Source organism: Saimiri boliviensis, chromosome 2 (genome assembly GCF_048565385.1).
Source record: "Saimiri boliviensis isolate mSaiBol1 chromosome 2, mSaiBol1.pri, whole genome shotgun sequence".
NCBI classification, from domain to species: domain Eukaryota; kingdom Metazoa; phylum Chordata; class Mammalia; order Primates; family Cebidae; genus Saimiri; species Saimiri boliviensis.
Window position 1 is genome coordinate 37726151 of NC_133450.1, and position 20654 is coordinate 37746804.

The 20654-nt window shown below is 44.6% G+C and overlaps 1 long non-coding RNA gene and 1 pseudogene across 2 annotated transcripts in view; one reads left to right on the forward strand and one right to left on the reverse strand.

The window, feature by feature from the left end:
• LOC141583521 (uncharacterized) overlaps positions 1-20654 on the forward strand; it is a 221429-nt gene that overhangs the window by 177526 nt on the left and 23249 nt on the right. The window lies entirely within an intron of this gene.
• LOC101029962 (keratin, type I cytoskeletal 18 pseudogene) lies at positions 13313-14139 on the reverse strand (annotated as a pseudogene).

The following is a 20654-nucleotide window of genomic DNA, read 5'->3' on the forward strand; positions in this document are numbered from 1 at the left end:
TTAATGGATGATTTTTCCCCCATCTCCTAACACCCAGTTGACTCTATCCCACCCTACATTCAGGCAGCCGGGCCATTCAACATTCATTTTCTCGGGAAAGAGAATTAATAGCAGAAAGCAGGAAGAGAGGGAGAAAATTTCTAGACTTTTGAGCTTTAAATGCATAGACCTTAGGAAATAAGACAGGATTCATGTCACATATTATATATATATTATATATATATAAAAAATATATAATTTGTAATATAATTATAATATATATAATATATATTATATATAATATTTATAATATATATTATATATATATATCATGTCACAGATTTTATATGTGTGTGTGTGTATATATATATATGTATATATGTATTCCCTGGGCTAGAGAGTGGGGACGTGCTTAAGAAAGGATAAGGAAATAAGTAAATTATGGGTTCTTATTTATTGGTGGATTCCTAAGAAAGAGGGAGGAGGGGAAATAACCCAGCTGAGATCTGGTTGTTCAAAGACATGGGAACTTTGCCCAGAATCCTGAAATTCAGAGGGAGCAAAAATATGAGATAGTGATGGTTAAAGATTTTACCTGTTTCAAATACCCCCTCCACTCTCAGCAAATATGACCCCTTTCCCCTTCACCTCTCTAGCCTGAGACCTGCTTAGTTCTGCCAGACTTGCCCCTTGCCACACACGTCAGCCAGGCAGAAGTGATGGTTGAAATGGGAGACCCAAAGTAAGGAGGAGAGAGAACTTGCTATGTCTCAGACCTGTATCTTTTGTCTCCCATTCTTTCCTCACAACCAGTTACCTCTGTTGATTGGAGGGCAGGTCCATACTGCTTGCCTACATCATTATTTACGACTCTGCTCTCAGGTATTCTCATGGGTACCATGGCTGGAATTGACCCTGGGAGCTTCCTCTAGTTGGCCCAGATGATGAGCTAACTATGCTGGAATGGGTGCTGACCCTCAGCTCAGCTTCCCATAGGTCTCTGGGCTTCCTTGCCCCAAAAGGGGTTCTGTGATATCCGAAGAGTACCAAGTTCTCAGGTGCTTGGCAGTTGGTTTCCTAGACAACTCCTGCAAAGAGCTACACCCCAAACCCAGACTGTTTGTCCCCCAGGTAACAAGGTCATTTCTCACCCTTGATCTATGAAAAGGCTAAAACAGCAGAGGAGCAAGGTGCCCTGGCACCAACACATCTCTCATGTATTCATGGTTGATTGGTGGGGGGAGCTGTTCTTTCTCTTCTTTTGTTAACCTGAAGCTCTTTTGTTCCCTGCAAAAAGCTGTTACTTAAACCCACATCAAGTAATGCTGAGCAATTTGTTGCAAACTTGTTGCATGGCTAATAATGACCAGGAGGTACTCAATGGCAGGACTGAGCACTTAAAAAACTAAGAAGTCATGAAATGTAGATGAAATAGCACAGGCTCTGACCCTGTATTTCCGTGCTAACTCTGTTCTTTATTACCTGTCTGATCAAATATGGGCAAATTTACTGCCTAGTCTCCATTCCCACATCTACAAAATAAGCAAAATTAACGTCAGTAGGATTGTAGTGAGGTCACATGAGAGAAGTCCTGAGTATGTTTGGCACTATAAGTGATGTCCTCAAAATTATGAAGTTGGTGCTGGAGAAGCATGCTTCAGTCTGTGCACAGTTTCTCTCTCTCCCAGGGAGTCATGCAGTTTCTCGGCACTAATTAACTTCTGCCATGTGATTTGTATAACTATGTAACTGGCTTTATCGTGATCTACTCTGTAAAGTTGCATACTTTGAGGAACTGTAAGACGTTGTATATAATCACTTATTTGGGGACTTGATTCCTTGCCTGTTAACTTCTCCCAGCCAGAACCCAATCCAGACTCTGGGAGAAAGTGATAAAGGCCTATGAGCAGTAGGTGTGAGAAGGTCCAATCATCACAGCTCACATAAATTGGGAACAAAAGTTCCCTGGGTTTGGAAGGAAGAAAAAGTTCATGGCTTTTGAAACCAGAGATGACTTAAAATTTTAGTTCTACCACTTAGGAGTTGTGTGACCTTTGAAAGGTCATTCACTTTCTTTGAGGCTCAGTTTCCTAAATTCAAATTAGGGTAACAGGGTATGGTGAAAATTAGAGATAACGTTCCTGGCCCGTGGAAGCTTCTTCCTAACCAGGGCTATTAGTATTTCTTTTAAGGCCAGGCTCCTCTGGCCCTTGTTGGGAGCGTATTTGATGCTAATGGTCAGGAATTCAGTTGCACAATTGTGAATAAGCTTGTTCTCTAATCACTGAACCAGCAAGTTCAAGCAACTAAAAGAAAGTCACCAGACAGCAGTGGTTATCAACCCTGGCTGCACATTAGAATCACCTAGGGAGGGCTTAAGCTCTGATGCCCTCACCACACCCCAGACTAATTATGTCAGGGCTATGAAAGAGGAGGAGTCGTGCCCAGGAATCGGTATTTTTAATGCTCCCTGGGCAATACCGATGTGCAGTCAAGGTTGAAAATCACTGGGCTACTTCTCCAACATTCTTGTGCATATTTAACACCTAGGAAAATAATTAAAATGCAGAATCTGATTGAGAAGGCTTGGGAAGGGGTGCAGATTCTCCATCTCTAATGAGCTCCCAGGTACTGAGTAACAAGGGCTAAAGGCAAACTTGCTCTCATATCAAGATAGAACGCCTGAGAGTCTGGCATTCTAGGAAGAGACAGAAAAACTAAATTTTTGTCTTGAGCTCCAAAAGTAGAATGGCCTGGGAGCCACTTAAAGAAGAGGCATGTAGCCCTATACCTACAAGTAGTCCATAGGAGCATTACTGTTATAACAAAGCACAAGTTGATGATCATAATTATGACCCCAAGTCTCTGAGACAACGTTACCCTGGGTGTAGGAGCATTTGTTTAAGAGGACCAGGAAATGTATCTGTTTTAGTTCAGACTGCTGTAACAAACTACTATAGACTGGGTGGCTTATAAACACCACCAATTTGTTTATCTTAGTTCTGAGGACTAGAAGTCCAACACCAGGGTGCCAGAATGGTGGGATTCTGGTGAGGGCCCCCTTCCATGTTGCAGACTATTGACTGCTCATTATGTCCTCACATGGTGGAAAGAGGGTGAAAGAATTTGGAGTCCCTTTTATAGGGACCTTAATCCCATTCATGAGGACTCCACCATCATGACCTAAGTATCTCCCCCAGATCCCACTTCCTAATACCATTGCCTTGGCAGTTAGGATTTCAACATACGAATTTAGGGGGGACACAAACGTTCAGTCCATTGCAGTATCACACATTGTAGAGACTCTTAAAAACTTATCTCCAATTCTAAGAGGTAAGCTGTAGACAAATCTTCCTATGAGAAATAATGTCTCATTGATGCCAATTACTGAGCTTACAAGTCAGGTGTCACTCAAAAGGCACCTGTCAGGAACTGAGGAAGACAGAAGACAGCATTACTGTTCCCAGTTATTCACTCTCCTCTCCCTATGAAAGGATTATAGTTTCTACCCCATATGACTGGTCTTGGCCAATAGAATATGAGCAGATGCAGTATGCTACATGCCACTTCCAAGCAGAAGTTCCAAGAGCCGTCACCTGGTTTCTTTTGTTGCTCTTTTTTCTCTACCATAAGATTCCTTCTCCCTGGACTCCTGGGTCCAAGAATGAGGAAGACCCAGCAGGGGTTACAGCTGACATGCACAGGAGTGAAAAATAAGCATTGGTTGTTGCAAGCCATTGAGGTGTCAGGGATATTTGTTACCACAGTGTAGCCTAATGAAAACTGACTGACATGTGAGACATGGAGACAGGGCTGCAGGACACAGAGCAGGTCCCACATGGGGGGTTATGGCATGACACAGCCATGAATGTCATCAGTAGTGAAAGTGGCTCAACATATAGAGATCCTGGAGGACTCTTCATATATCAGTGGGGGACAAGGAGAAGACAGATACCTCTTGGTAGATTTGGGGAGTTGCTTAGAGAAAACACTCCCTTTGAAATGAAGGGAGGGCATAGCAGGACAGTGAAAGGAAGCATGAGGGTGGGTCTGGAAGTAATTGATATGGTGCATTATTCTAATTCACTATATTTGGTGAATAAGAGGGCTTGAGTAGATGTGAGATTTGAAGCCCAACTTCAGAGTTGGATTGTGGGAAGGGACAGAGGAAGGACAAGAAGTGGCTGAGGGTGTTGAAGAAGAGTGACAAGTTTGTTCCTTTAGTAACACCAAGTCTTCAAGATATTTCTTTTCTGATCTCCACAGAGAAAGCATCTGAGGCCACTTTCAGCCTCTCCTCTTTAGTTCCTGGGGAGGATCCCAGGGGCCTGACTGGCCAGATTCCAGGGCATTGATTTGTCATTTCTTTGTTCTGTCTCTGATTCCATTTTCTCTGGTGCTGTTGGATGTGGTTTTGGAGAATAACAAGGGCACTGAATTCTCTTGCCTCGAAAAGCTCCAGGCCCCACTCCAGCTCACTCAGGTTCTGCCTGGGTCCTAGGTAGAAGCTCCAGCTGTCATGAAGCATCACTCTGCTTGGCCCACCATTGTCCTGTGGGTGTCATCTCCGGTGGAGGCCTCCTCTGCAGGGAGAAGTCATTAATGTGAGCAGGCTTCAAGTATTCCTGGATCCTCTGGCCAAAACTCTTCTTTAATAGCATTTTAATTCCAAATCTCTCTCTGACTTCTAAGACTACTCATGCCTGGCATCCCTGTAACTATCAACTGATATTCAGAGAGGCTTTTTCAGCCAGAGTCAAGTCTGAAAGAATTGTATGTGTGCGTGTCTTTCAAGAGCACCACGGCATGCTCTAATTATGCCAGTGTAGGGATTATTTCCTAAACCCTCCTCACCAGTTTATCAGAATCCAAATGGGAACATAAGATGTGAAAACAGGTGAATGCAGCTCATCTATTCTGGACATAAAAATAGTGAAACTAAAGTGGACACATAGTGAAGAGTAAATCCCACAGACGTAGAAAAGGTGACAGGAAAAGGTCAAGTACAAAGGAAAGGGAAAGGTTTAAAATGAGAAAATCAGCCAGGGACCTAATGACTTTAGCATCTCTAAGTTTTTAACCTCATCACTCCTTCATTCCATGAGGCAGCCAATTTTAGCTTGCTAAGACTCTCCAGCTGACGAGAATGTTTCTTTGTTGCAAGCCAACAGAAAAGAGTCTTGCAACATCACTTTCTTTTCCTTCTCTGCATGTAAAATCCGTTATAAAACTGGAGGCCATCTCTCTACTCTAGAGAAAAGGAAGTATTTACAAAGAAGGCAGAAGAATGTCTTTACACATATCACAAAAGAAAAGGCCAATTAAAGCTCTGAATGGGAGAGAGCTCTGTGAACTTGTTTTTGTCTGAAACAAAGCCTGGCCATTGACCAGCTTTCTTTAGACAAGGAACCAAACTAGAGTCACAGAGATAAGAAAATAGAAGGGCAGGGCCAGAATTCAACATCTACCAGGTTGTCTTCTGCTGTCTTCCTCCAGGCCTCTGCCATGAGGGTGCCAGATAGAATAGCCACGGGAAGCAGGCAGCAGAATTCTCTGGGTACTGGCAGACACTGGATGACCCAGAGCAGTTAGAAAGAGAGACACAGCCCAATTCAATCTCTGTTTATATAGCCACTTACCTTCCCTTCTGCATTTTTCATTTGTTTTCTACTTTTTTAAAAATTTATTTAAATCCTCAAAAATACACTTCTCTTACTTCCTCGTAATCACTACTAACTTAAGATCAACAGGGAGGGCTCTCCTCCAATTTAACTACGGTCTCCAAAGGTCAGCATGTCGGGTACCACGTTAGTGATGCACCAGGAGGCGGTGGCACTTCATGCCAGCGAGATGAGGGAGAGACTGGAGTTGAATGTGAGGAGAAAAGAAAATCTTGCCTAAGGAGGCAAGATTTGCTGGGAAGCAGTGGGGCACTTGGTTGGGAAGCTAAAGGACATCTGAGTCACACATCAAGGTAGAAAGCTGGCCTGCCACCTCATACCAACGGAGAGGTCATTGTTATGGCAAAGCAATGTGTCAAGAGGAGTCTGACACCATTTCTGATGTTTGGCATCTGACAGCTTTTAAGCCACCCCTCCTTCTTCCCCATATGCCTGTATAAGCAAGCCCGGGCATTCCCTCCTTTGGTGAGGGTAAAAGATTCAGACCGGGCACTTTCTCCCTGCCTGGGAACTTTCAAGCCAGCCCCACCCCCTATCCGCAATAACAACCCTTTCCTGACTTCCTAACGCTGTTTCAGATCTGGTGAGAGGACCACCCTGCTCTCCTCAGAGACCTCAGTTATGTCATCCAAACCTTTTCTAACCCCCTTGTTTTGTGTGGCATCATTAGTCTCAATATCCAAACCAAATTTTAGGCAGGCATCCACCTACCTCTGCAGGTAACCGTTACAGAGTAGACCTAAGAAACCCCAGCGTCCTCTCATCATTTATTGCCGTATCTGGCAGCACATCAGAAAAGCTGGGCCAAGTTAAGGAGGAAAAAGCCAGGCTAGAAGTTGATATTGTTTACGGGGGACAGAGTGTAAACAGGAGTGGATTATAGTCTTAATCCCAGTCTGTTAGTCAGGGTCTGTCACCTAGGTCACTTTCATGACTCTGGGCTGTCTACAAGCACATAAAATGTAAGCTTGGAATGTCTGGGAGAACATACAGATATTCAGTCTTTGCTGTGGTGGTTCTAGGACTCTCATTCACAAAGGGTTCACATCACGTATGACCCTGTTACCACAGATATTCCAGTGACATAGGCAATACCTCCGAGAAGGAGCTGCCATCTTCCAGAAATGTCTCAGGACTCACAAACACACTAGCACATCAATGGCCCCAAACAGCAAATCACCAACAGGGCAAAACCGGCCTAAACAGAAGTTCTTCTAACAGTGCTGGAGGAAATGCACGGATGATTTGTTTGAGACCCAATAGGAGGTGGGAAGAGGATCCTGTGTGAAGCTAACAGACCACGGTGATTCTTGTATTCCACTTCACCTAGTATGTTGGGCCAGAAAAATGGACCAAAAATAAATTTTTTGAAGAGTTCTTTCTGATGCAGCAAAACAGATTCCAGATGAAAACTAAACAAGCTGAAGGCAAAGAAATCTTCCACACCCAACAAACATGTGTTTGCTTGTTCGCTACCTGGCTGGCTACGTGGCCAGCTCTCTCAAACTCAGCGGTGAAGATACATTTCCTCCATACTCCCAGGTGGGGTGAAGAATCTCAGTTGTCTTCCACAGAGCTTGTACAGCTTTGGTGAATTTCAGGGGGGTGTTTCAGAATGAATCCAGTTGCAGGAGAAGAAAAGGAAGGTTGGAATAAATCCACCTGGGGCCTGGGGCTGCCATGGTTGGGTCATAGATTATGCAGGTGTCCTCCTTCCATAACCTGGAATAAATCTCACTGGTTGCTACCTTTATAATTAGAATAAATTTGGCTTCACCAGGCATTAAAGGGCCCAGGAGATATGGAGAGCCAAGGAAGAAAAATGGAGTGATCATCCAGGTAGCAATTCCGGTTTTCTTTAGGCTGAGAGTTCAACCATCTCTTCATCTTACAAAAGATCCACGGGAGAATGTTTCAAAGGGCTATCTAGAAAAATAGCTGTCTCACTTGGTAACACCCAGTTCATCAAGATGACTCCACATACAGCTTCTCTCAGGGAAGTCGCTTTTGCAAGGCAGGGGAAAGAGTCTCAGATGCCAGGCCGTTGAGTAGCATTAGCTGAGGCAGCAGATTCCTGTGCTCTCTGATTTCCTTACCTCCCCCTGCCCGTTCTCTACCCCGACTCTTCAGAAGATCCCTCATCCACTGGAAACATAGCTGGGAAGCCTGAGGTTAAGCCATGCCTGACTAATTCATGCGCTTATCGAAAGTCTGTTAAGAAGTGTGCTGGGAGATCATTCATTCTAGTGAATAAAAGAGCCAGCATTAACTAGCTTAATTGTCTAAGAAAACCTTGGTGGTCAGAGGAGTTGATCTTAGAACTGACCACTCAATGTTTGTTTTCCAGTCAGCCCTCTTGAACTCATGTCAGTCTGATAATGTGTGTAAGAACCATTTGAATGGTTGAATAAGTTAGATGTCAGCCACTATACCATGTGCTTTCAATACTTTATCTGACTTAATCCTTCTAACAACTCTATGTAGAAGTAGGTCCTTCCTCCTCCTCTTCCTCTTCTTTTCTTTTTTTTGGAGTCTCACTCTGTCGCGCAGGCTGGAGTGCAATGGTGCAGTCTCAGCTCACTGCAACCGAGTAGGTCCTTCTTAAGATCAGACACTGAGGCTAGTGGAGGTGTTGGGAGGTGTAGTGACTGCCTTGGGTTGCAGCGTTGACATTACAGAGGAGCTGTCCTTCCTGCTAAGAAGTGGGGTTGGGATTCGAATTCACCTCTGCCTGGTTCCAAGACCAGTGCTCTTTCTATTGTATTATTTGCCAGAAACAGTAAGATAGAGTGTAATGCAAAAGGGATGCAAGACCTTCTTCTCAGCTTTCCCTCAGAGCCTCAGGCAGCCTTGAATTCACAAGTGCTCCTGCTGAGATGGAATAAGAAAGAGGCTGAGAGCCAGGATGTTGCCCAGCAAACGGCTGGCCTGAGAAGATGGAGTGGCAGCAATGCTTTTCAGGAGCAGAATGGTTAGCAAGCCTATGAGAAGCACCCCAGGCCCCTAGAGGAATGTGGGGACCACTTACAAGGTGGAGACCCTGCATGCGCAGGTGAGGCAAGAGCCTGTGAAATCTAGGTATCTAGGTTAGTGTCCTTACTGTGATACCACGCTTTTTTTTTTTTTTGAGATGGAGTCTCCCTCTGTTGCCCAGGCGGGAGTGCAGTGGCATGATTTCGGCTCACTGTAATCTCTACCTCCCAGGTTCAAGCAAGTCTCCTGCCTCAGCCTCCTGAGTAGCTGGGATTACAGGCACGCACCACCAACACCCATTTTTAGTAGAGACAGGGTTTCACCATGTTGGCCAGGCTGATCTCAATCTCCTGACCTCATGATCCGTCTGCCTCAGCCTCCCAAAGTGTTGGGATTACAGGTGTGAGCCATTGTGCCTGGCCGACACCACTTATTCTTATGGGAGAGTAATTCCCAGGGAAATGGGGGCCATGAAAACAAACACACCTAGAATCATCCAATTGGAAGAAGCTTACAAATTATTTAGTTCAGGGGTTTTTGGGAGGCCAAGGCGGGTGGATCGCCTGAGGTCAGAAGTTCGATACCAGATTGACCAACATAGTGAAACCGCACCTTTACTAAAAGTACCAAAAATTAGCTGGGCATTGTGGCAGGCGCCTGTCAGCTACTCGGGAGGCTGAGGCAGGAGAGTCACTTGAACCTGGGAGGCAGAGGTTGCAGTGAGCTGAGATCACGCCATTGCACTCCAGCCTGGGCAACAAGAGCAAAACTCTGTCTTAAAAAAAAAAATCGAGCTTTTATTATTTTTCTAATAAATTTTAAGTGGAACCTCAGTATATTTTTTTAAAAAAACTGAAGCCTGCTTCACCACCATTTATTCCTCCATGGGGGCCACCGAACTAATCGGATCCTCTCATTTTGCGGGTGAGAGAACAGTCCCTGGGAAAAGAAAAGTGAGCTGCTCCAGGTCACCATGCCAGCAAGATCAGGTCTTTATACTCCTGAGTGAGGAGTCTTTTCAATGCACTGTACAGGCCACTGAGCCAATAGCTGTTTGCTGTGAGAGGTTGCCTAGTCCTGTGGGCCTGGGAGGAGTTTCCTAACTACACCTGATCTGTCCTCTAGAGCCATGTTTCTTAAAGTATGGTTCATGGTCAAGGATGGTCCACAGTCAAATGGTGGGCTATGAGGATGGCAAAGAGATGGGAAAATACAAGTGCTCCTGGCAATTCTGATGAGAAATGATGCACAGTTCTATAGACTTTCATTTTTGTGTATAAATATTGGCAAGTTCTTAATAATATTCCAAGCATGCAATTAGATGGTCAGAAAACTAAAGGTATGTATTTATGAACTGAAATGAGCAGCTGCTTGAGTTTCCCAGCTACTCTGATTCAGCAGATCACTGCAGTCTGGTGTTTTCACTCTGCTTGGTACATGGCTGAAGCTCCTATTATGTGTGTGGATACACAGAGAGCTGGGATTCCTGAAACTTGGAGGAATATCTGTGTTATCAACATGGCATCACTGTTGTCTTGAGTGAGTCACAATTTCAACTGCTGATCTTGAATTAATGAAGATATCTGCAGACTCACACTTGTTAATCATTTTAATTCATCCAGTATTACATATTTTTTGTTGTTCTCCAATACCTTGTTATCACCAAGTTTTTTTTCCACTTGAGATGGGACCAAGTCAGACAGATGCTCTTATCCCCATTTGGGGGGCTGGGCTCCAGAAAGAAAAGAACTCCAACTACAAATACCTGTGTAAACAGCCAATAGTCTGGCTTAACAAACAAACAACAACAACAACAAAAACAGGAAGTCATTTGAACCAAAATGGGAACCCATTTCTGCCACTAAAATCCTGGGAAAAGAAACTCTGATGTGAAGAGCCACAGCCCTGCCAGGCCAGCAGCATATACTCCTGAAAAGGGACAGTGGAGTCATGGAGTGAATCTTAGTGACTTCAAGGTATAACCTTCTGCAGAGTGCACAACCATGCCTACACCTGCAGAAGAGAAAAAAATCGCATGTGAGAAGAGTCTTCCTCCCACTTATTGCCAAGCTTTTTGTCCCCAGCTTTACCCACTGCCCATACTTCACTAATTACCCCCATGCCTTCTGGTTTCCATTCCCACTTTTTGAGCCAAATGGCGTTCTTGCAAACCTTACCAACCGCCTCTTGACTGCTAAACACAACAGTCTGAACTTGGTCCTTGTTATATGGGTTGAGTCATTTGCTCCAAAAAGAAATGTTGAAGTTCCAACCCCTAGTGCCTCAAATGTGACCTTATTTGCAGATGTAATTAGTTAAGACGAGGTTACACTGGAGGATGGTGGTCCCTTAATCCAATATGATGGATGTCCTTAAAAGAGAGAACTCCAGGTAAAGACATGGAAACACATGGAGAGAAGACTCCTGTGAAGAGACAGGAGTTCTGGCTGTTACAGCCAGGGAACACCTGGGATCACCAGAAGCCAGGAAGAGGCAAGGGACTGTCCTTTCCTGGAGATTTTGGAGGAAATGTGGTCCTGCCAACACCTGGATATTGGACTTCCAGCTTGCAGAACTGTCAGAACTGTGAGAGAATAAATTTTTGTTGCTTTAAGCCATCCAGTTTATGGTATTTTTTATGACAGCCCTAGGAAACTAATACAAGTCCTTATTTTGCATTTTTTTTTTACCTTTCCTACTTACTGCCCCTTTATCAAAACCCACCTTCCTCTTGACCTCCTCAGCCCAGCATGATCTCACTTCTCAATTATTCTGTTCCTTTCTCTTCTCTGACTCCCATCTCTAGATGTCTCATCCCTTAATACATATGTATGCTCCCTGTACTTCTGCCCTCAAACTTTGCTCTTTTTGTGCAAAGCCTCTCCTAGGTTTCACATGTCACACTCATGGAGATGACTCTCCAATTGACATCATTCATTTATTGAGCACCTGCTGTGTGTGAAGCATAGAGTTAGATGCCACAATGACATAGCTATAGGGCTAGCGGAATATTTAGTTTCAATTTCCAGTCCTCCCACTCCATATTACCTACAGCTCTACCTGGCACCTCAACCCTAATTCACCAGCCTCCCAGAACTGTCCCTCCACTTGCTTTACAGTTTTGGTTAATTGCTACATCAGTGTTCTATTCCCTCAGACTGGTGGCCTTGGATTCATCTTTTATTGTTCCTTTTCCCATAACACTCAATCAATTATCATGTCCCCTAGATGCTACCATTACCTTGTCCCTCCATTACCACTCCTGTTTAAACCCACACTAATCCTCATCTGAAATATTCTGGCAACTTAGTCTTCAGTATCCCTCCCTCCCATCTTTCTCCCTTCTGAGTCATCTTATGAGAATAATTACTCTTCCACAAGCACAGCTGTGATTAGACATTCCTTTACCAAACCCCCAATGGCTCCTCACTGACAAATTAAGGTAAATTGCTCACCCATTACTTAAGATCTTTTATGACAAAGCCCTGCTTGACCTTATCCCCTGATCCTTCCCTCCTGGACCTTATATATCAATCAGATTGGATGACTTCTGACCCTTCTCCATCTTCATATTTCTGCTCATGTCATTCCCTTTACCTAAAAAGTGAAGAATTCTTTTCCCCACTCCTCTAGCCCAAATGGATAAAATTCTATCCATCTTTCTTCATGGTTGCCTTGAACACCACCATGGCCCTTCTGCCAGGTGGGCCCTCTTTGACCTCCCGTCATTCATGATTTGTACCTCTTTTGAGCTGATTGTAGTTTTATCACTTGCATTCTTGTCTTGTCCACACAGCTGGACTGTGGGGTCCATTCACCATGATAGATGTGTGGAGAACTTACCAGAAATGGACAGTGTGGGTTCTGTTCCAATTTTATTGAGTTGGTAACACTCTAGGAATGCCAACACCCTGGGACATAATAATATTCCTCAATGTGTTATTGAACCAAACTGGGGTCTGCTTGCGCAGAGTAAGGTCAATTGTTTATACTGAGGTTTGTAGTGGGAGAAAGGAGGGCATTTGTTTGGGGGGCACCAAGCAACGAGAGTCACGTCGCTCATGCTTAACACTTGACCTCCCTGATGGCTTGTAAGTAAGAGCTTTGAAAGACAGGGGTGAATTTTGGGAAAGCGGAAGCTATAGGCAAAATTGCAAATCAATATATAGAAGTTACACATTAGTTTGGCTCTAAAAGGGCAGGATGTCTTTAAGCAGGGTCTTACAGGTCATCAGTAGATTGAAAGATTTTCTGATTGTAATTGGTTAAGGAAGAGAAATTTGGTTTAAAATTTGGAGTCAGCAGAAAAGAATGTTAGCTGTGGCTCATAGGTGTGACTTTCTCTAAGCCCCTCAAGAAAAAATTTAGAATGAAGAACAGAGTTCAGCGTTCAGTCCTCAGTTTCCCACTAACACATAAACTTCCTCTTCTGATGTCTATGTGTTAGCAGGTCTGTTTGGCAGGGGTCTGGGTTTTTGAAGAACAACTCAGGGACCTGTGTTAAGATGTTATGTTTAGTTTTTATAAGGAACCCTTTGGGGTGTTTTTATAAGACATCCTATGATTTTAATATTTTTAGCTATTGTTTTAAACTATTTTTTTTTTGTTGTTTTATTTTTTTAACCTCTGAACTTTTTATTGGCCTCCTGTTCCCCAAAGGGTCCTCTGCTTCTGCTGGCTTAATGTCTCAGAACTTTGGTGTTTTTGGTCTTAGACACCACTTTGCCATCCACTATCTGGTGGATGGTGGTGGTCTTTTGGATGGTTTGCATGGAGTTGCTGCTGTCCAGGGCATCACCAAGATTGAAGTCCTCGCTATCTTCCAGCAGACGGTGGTAGGTGGCAATCTCAGCCTCCAGCTTGACCTTGATGTTCGGCAGGGCCTCATACTCCTGGGGCTGGTGCTGCCCCTCTGCCCAGGTCTGTGCCAGCTCTGACTCCATGTGCAACAGGATCCCATTGAGCTGCTCCATCTGCAGGGCGTAGCGGGCCTCCACCTCCCTCAGGCTGTTCCCCAAGCTGGTCTTCAGATTTCTCATGGAGTCCGGCCTCCAAGGACTGGACTGTATGTCTCAGCTCCATGAGCATCATCTCAGCAGCTCCAACCTCAGCGGGCTGCATGGTGACCACTGTGGTGCTCTCCTCACTCTGCTGAGACCAGTACTTGTCCACCTCCTCTCGTTTTTTTCTGAGCCAGCTCATCATATTGGGCCTAGATGTCTGCCATGATCTTGGCGAGGTCCTGAGATTTAGGGGCATCTACCTTCACAGTTAACCCAGAGCTGGCAGTCTGAGCTTATAGGCCTTTTACTTCTTCTTCATGGTTCTACTTCATGAAGAGCAGCTCCTCCTTGAGAGCGTTGATCTCTGTCTCCAGCTGCAGCCAAATGACATTGGTGTCATCAGTGACCTTGTGGAGCCCATAGATGTTGCTCTCCACAGGTTGGCACATGGCCAGCTCTGTTACATACTTGACTCTTAAAGTCATCAGCAGCAAAACAGGCATTGTCGATGTACAGAATGATGCAGACATTGTCCACAGTATTTATGAAGATCTGAGCCCTGAGGTCCTTGATGGTCTTGAAGTAATAGCTCCAGTCTATGACTTGGGGTCCCTTCTTCTCCAGGTGCTCCCAGATTTTGCTCTCCAGCTTCTGGTTCTGTCTCTAGGCTCCTATTCTGTCCAGGTAAGAGGACAGGTGGTAGTTCAGGCTTTGCATGGTCTCATTCTCATTCTGGATGCCTTTTATTTTTGCCAGACCCCTGGCCATCCCCGCAACCAGGGCCCCAGACCCCATGCCGTCCCAGAAGCTGGTGGAGCGGAACATGGAGATCTGGGAACCAGAGCCCCCAGCACCTGCATAGACACTGATTGTGCTGCTGACTGGCCAGGCACTGTAGCTGGGCACCTGGACAGAGCCCAGGGACCGGTAGTTGGTAAAGAAGGTGGAGCGAGTGGGGAAGCTCATGCCGTCTGGGGAGGAGAGCAAGAGGACAGGACTCACCTGCAGTCCCAGCTACTCAGAAGGCTGAGGCAGGAGAATTGCTTGAACCCAGGTGGCGGAGGTTGCGGTGAGCTGAGATCACGCCATTGCACTCTAGCCTGGGTAACAAGAGTGAAACTCCGTCTCAAAAAAAGAAAAGTTTTATGGGAACTTCAGGACCTTAAATGGGCTCCCTGCTGTGTTTTAAAAGCTATGCATTAAAACACAGAAGAGACTTGGTATGGACCTGAGATGCTACAATGACCTGTCCTTTTAAGATTTAGTGGTATCTGAAAGGAAAGGAAAATTAAATTTTAAAAAAAGTTATCTTACAAATAACTGACATCTTCACAGCATGAAATCATAAAAATAACATAAAAATACAATATTTATGTATCACATACTATATGCCAGACATTGTTCTCAATGTTCCACATATGTCAGTTCATTTAGTTCTCACAAAACAGCTTTCCTAATCATGCAAAAGGGTTACACATCTTGCCTGAAATCACAGCTAATTAGTGAATGAACCAGTCCCAGGAGACTGGGTTCACATGCTTGTTCCCAGCCACTGCTTTATCATTGCTATGCTGTAGGGACAGGAGGAAAATCCTCACCCCTGCAGCTGTGCTGAGGCCCCAGGACACATCCCAGCTTTCAACTTGCATGGTTCCATCTAAGAAGCCACCTCACATGTAAAATAGTGTCTCTGACCAAAGGATGAACATGATGGGAGTGATCACTCAGGACGTGTGTGAAGGGTATGGGGCTTAGATACTCTGAAGAAACATCCCCACCATGTCTTGGGGCTGGGGTGGCAGCCTCAGCTGTGTCCATTCCTCTGCACAAACCACCTGGCCCTCCTTTTCCGCCCCCTGCCAAGAGGCCACAAAGAGTACTAGGATGTAATGTTTGTGCTGAAGGCACACATCTGGTTCTCTGGCCCCATCCCCACTCCATTTCCACTCATGATCTCTTCTACTTAAGAAATGCCGTGTTAGAAGATGAAGCATGGCACGGATAGAGTACATAGATACCAGGATGGTGGGCAGGCTGGCAGTGAAGAGTGCCCTGCTCCACTCACCCCTTGGACCACATCAGCCAGTGTGAATTGAGCTTTCATTTGGTGCTAGACACTGGTCTAAGTACTTCGTATGCATTAACTTATTAGCCTTCACAGTAACCACTTACTGAGTTGGTGTGTGCGCTCTCTCTCTCTCTCTCTCTCTCTCTCTCTCTTTTCTTTCTCATTTTACATATCAGAAACCTGGGGCACAGGAAGGTACAGTGATTTTTACAAGATCACAATGCTAGTGGAAGAGTCACAATTTGAACACTTTCAGAGCCCTTGCTCTTAACCACTAACCTGACTGAATGCCCTTGCCAAGAAGGATGTGGTTAAGGTATGTGAACTCGCCCTGTAAAGCAGTGGTTCTCAGCCTGGCTGTACTTTAGAATCAGCTCAACCGCTTTCCAGAATACCGGTGGCCAGGCACTGCCTCCAGAAATTCTGCTCCCCTTGGTCCAGAATGGTATCTGAATGTCAGTATTTTTCACAGCTACCCTGTGTATTCTAATGCATTAGACTGGGGGTTGTTTGGTCAGCCATGTAAAGTACATTCATTCTCTCTTTCATCCCTTTGGTCATCAAATGTCCTATGTGCCAGCATATAAGAAAACTAAATCCACTGCTGAAAAGAGTCCCACAGAGTTTTAGCCAATGTAGATATATGAGCTTCTAGAAGAATAGACAATATAATCAAAACATTTACTTATATTTAACTTATTAGTTACACATATACATACATTTAAAATTATACATTACATACAGTAGTGATTTATTTTAGAAATGTTGTTTTTTTCCATTCTCATATTCACAAAACATTTTTTTTTTCTTTTTTGAGATGAGTTTCACTCTTGTTGATGAGGCTGGAGTGCATGATCTCAGCTCACTGCAATCTCTGCCTCCTGGGTTCAAGTGATTCTTCTGCCTCAGCCTCCTGAGTAGCTGGGATTACAGGCACCTGCCACCATGCTTGGCTAATTTTTTTGTAATTTTAGTAGAAACAGAGTTTCACCATGTTGATCAGGCCAGTCTAGAACTCCTGACCTCAGGTGATCCACCCACCTCAGCCTCCCAAAGTGTTGGGATCACAGGCAGGAGCCAATGCGCCTGGCCCCACAAAACAATTTTATTAGACATCTCACATGCATCTACAACGTTCGTGTCTTCATATCACTGAATCCATAATTTGGTGTCATCTGCAAAGTTTTCCGGTACACACCACCCACAGTGTTGTTTATTGACTGAAATCAGCAGTTCTTTAATACAGGTGTGATGTGGTCACTAGAAATTTTATCCCTATGTCACAAAAATATGCATTTGCATAACATCAGGGCAGTTAGTTGTCCTTGTGTGTTATGGGCAGGACTGGAGTCACCTGGGTGGCTAGGTTTACCCCAGCTCTCTTCTGATTGATCTGTACTTTGTTCTGACCACTAGTTAGATATTTCAGATATTACCACGGCCTTCAATCATATTCTTGATTTTTACAATTTACCAACCCCTTGGTGTATTCCCCTTTAAACTGAACCTTAAATGGCTTATTTATGACAGCCACACTTGTAAGTGTGAGGTCACACATGCAGCAATGATTGCCAAAATTGTACTGAATGTCTTTACCTCTTGTTTTATTTTTTTAAATGATTGTATCAGAGGTGACCTCTAAGATGTTGTTTGGGGCACTTTCTCCAGTGTTCCTGATTCAAAATAAGGTGACTGAGGATATGTTCCTGCATGTGAAATACTTTGTAAGGATTCTATTATAAGATGACTGATTTCTTCCAAAAGGTCATTCAGAGAAAGAGAGATCTCACCTTTCATTCAAGCATAGAGTTTTGTTGAACACCAAATGATGAGGCAGTCATTGTTATGTTTCTACACTCAAGGTGCTAAGGGGCATCGCAGCTTCGGCCTCCAATTTGAGTTCCTTTCCCTTCTTTTGGTATCCTCAAACTCTGAAAAGTGACAGGCACAAGAGACGTCCTCCTCTTCACACCTCCACCCCTGCCCCCTCTCTGCCAGGTGTCTGCATTCTGCCACCTCCCTGTCTCAGCAGGACTGTGATGCAGCCAGGCAGCTTCTGGAAGTCACTGTGTTTGAACAGGGATATGACAAACCTCCTTTAAGCTGCTTATTCTAAGTTGGGGATTGTTCCTCCTAGTCAATTGATAGTGGAAATAATTACTTCTTAGAATCTTTGAAAACTGAATGTGTAAAGAGAAATTAAAATCTAATTAAATGGATGCAGGCAGTTCTGTCTGAGCTGACGACTCTAAAGCCACTGTGTGTTGAAGGTTACATTATCTCCCTGTCCCTGGGCACTTCAGGCTCTGCTTGGCTCTGAGCCCAGGGCTCCCTCTCCAACACCCTTTTGTCTGCCCTGTCCTGGGCCCAGGAGTCTCATTGTTCTTGGGCAGAAATGCTGGCTAAAACAGGCCATCAGGATGGGGGGTTGCTGAAGGGCTTCCTGCAGAGGATGGGGGTTTTCTTTGATCTCAAAGCTTCAGACCAGTGCTTCACAAAAGGGGTGCTTCTGGCATTGCAGCTGGATAGTTCTGTTTAGTGCATCTCTGGCAGGAGGAGGGGGCCATGCCACCCCAGGTTAAGAGCCACTGCCTTGAGCCCACTCTATTCAGCCACCAGCATGTAGCTGGTATCCAATAACAATGAGCCTGAGACCCTCAGCATGTGTGACAACCTCATAGACAGTGCTTCCCTGAATGTGGTCTGTGGACACATTACCAATCTTTCATGAGACCCCTGAGTAAGTAACTAGAAGTTTTTATTGCCATTTGACATTGCCACATTTCCATTGCATCTTAAGGATCAGAAAATCAGTTTGTAATGGATTGGAGGGGAAAAAACATGGGCCATCACCACAGATTGTTCGAGAAGTTCTGTCCTAGATGCTTCGGGTCTTTTCTGGATTCTGTTCTTTCCAACTCTTGGTTCTCCACACTTGTGACCACAGACTTTGTCTTCATGTTTGAACGTGGTTTCTCTGGCTTTATTTGGCATGTGGATCTTTCCTCCTGTATTAGCTCAGTTTCACACTGCTGATAAAAACATACTTGAGACTGGGCAATTTACAAAAGAAAGGTTTATTGGACTTATAGTTCCACGTGGCTGGGGAGGCCTCACAATCATGATGGAAGGTGAAAGGCACGTCTCACATGGCTGCAGACAAGAGAAGAACGCTTTTACAGGGAAACTCCCCTTTATAAAACAATCAGATCTTGTGAGACTTGTTCACTATCACAAGAACAGCATGGGAAAGACCTGCCCCCATGATTCAGTTACCTCCCACTGGGTCCCTCAAACAACATGTGGGAATTATGGGAGCTTAAGATGAGATTTGGGTGGAGACACAGAGCCAAACCATATCATTCCACCTCTAGCTCCTCCAAAATCTCATATCTTTACATTTCAAAACCAATAATGCCTTCCCAACAGTCCCCCAAAGTCTTAACTTATTTCAGCATTAACTCAGAAGTCCACAGTCCAAAGTCTCATCTGAGACAAAGTAAGTCCCTTCTGCCTATAACCATATAAAATCAAAAGCAAGTTAGTTACTTCCTAGATACAGTGGGGGTACAGGCATTGGGTAAAAACAGCTATTCCAAATGGGAGAAATTGGACAAAACCAAGGGTCTACAGGCCCCATGCAAGTCCAAAATCCAGCAGGGCAGTCAAATCTTAAAGCTCCAGAATGATCTCCTTTGACTCCATATCTCATATCCAGGTCACGCTGATGCAAGAGGTGGGCTCCCATAGTCTTGGGCATCTCCACCCCTGTGGCTTTGCAGGATACAGCCTCCCTACCAGCTGCTCTCACAGGCTTGCATTGCATGTCTGTGGCTTTTCCAGGCAAAAAATGCAAGCTATTGATAGAACTACCATTCTGGAGTCTGGAGGATAATGACCCTCTTCTCACAGCACCACTAGGTGGTACCCCAGTAGGGACTCTGTGTGGGGGCTCCTACCCAACCTTTCCCTTCCTCACTGGCCTAGCAGAGGTTCTCCGTGAGGGCCCCGCCCCTGCAGCAAACTTCTGCCTGGACATCCAGGCATTTCCATACATCCTCTGAACTCTAGGTAGAGGTTCCCAAACCCTGTTCTTGAATTCTGTACACTTGCAGGCTCAAGACCATGTGGAAGCTGCCAAGGCTTGGGGCTTGCAACCTCTGAAGTGATGGTCCGAGCTCTTTGTTGGTCCCTGTCAGCCAAGGTTGGAGCAGCTGGGACACAAGGTACCAAGTTCCTAGACTGCACACAACATAGAGATCCTAGGTCCTGCCCAGGAAATCACTTTTTCCTCCTAGGCCTGTGATGGGAGGTACTGCTGTGAAGACCTCTGACATGCCCTGGAGAGAGACATTTTCCCCATTGTGTTGGTGTTTGGCTCCTCATTACTTATGCAAATTTCTGCAGCTGGCTTGAATTTCTCCTTAGAAAATGGGATTTTATTTCTTATCACATTGTCAGTATACAAATATTCTGAAGTTTTATGCTCTGCTTCCCTTATAAAGCTGAATGAATGCATTTAACAGCACCCAAGTCACCTCTCGAATGCTCTGCTGCTTAGAAATTTTTTCCACCAGATACCCTAAATCATCTTTTTCAAGGTCAAAGTTTCATACATCTCTAGGGCAGGGGCAAAATGGGGCCAGTCTCTTTGCTAAAACATAACGAGAGTCATGTTTGCTCCAGTTCCCAACAACTTCCTCATTTCCATCTGAGACCACCTCAGCCTAGACTTTATTGTCCAGGTCACTACCAGCATTTTGGACAAAACCATTCAACAACTCTCTAGAATGTTCCAAACTTTCCCACATTTTCCTGTCTTCCTTTGAGCCCTCCAAACTGTTCTATTGCCTGCCTGTTACCCAGTTCCAAAGTGGCTTCCACATTTTCAGTTATCTTTTCTATAGCACCCCACTCTACTGGTACCAATTTACTGTATTAGTCCATTTT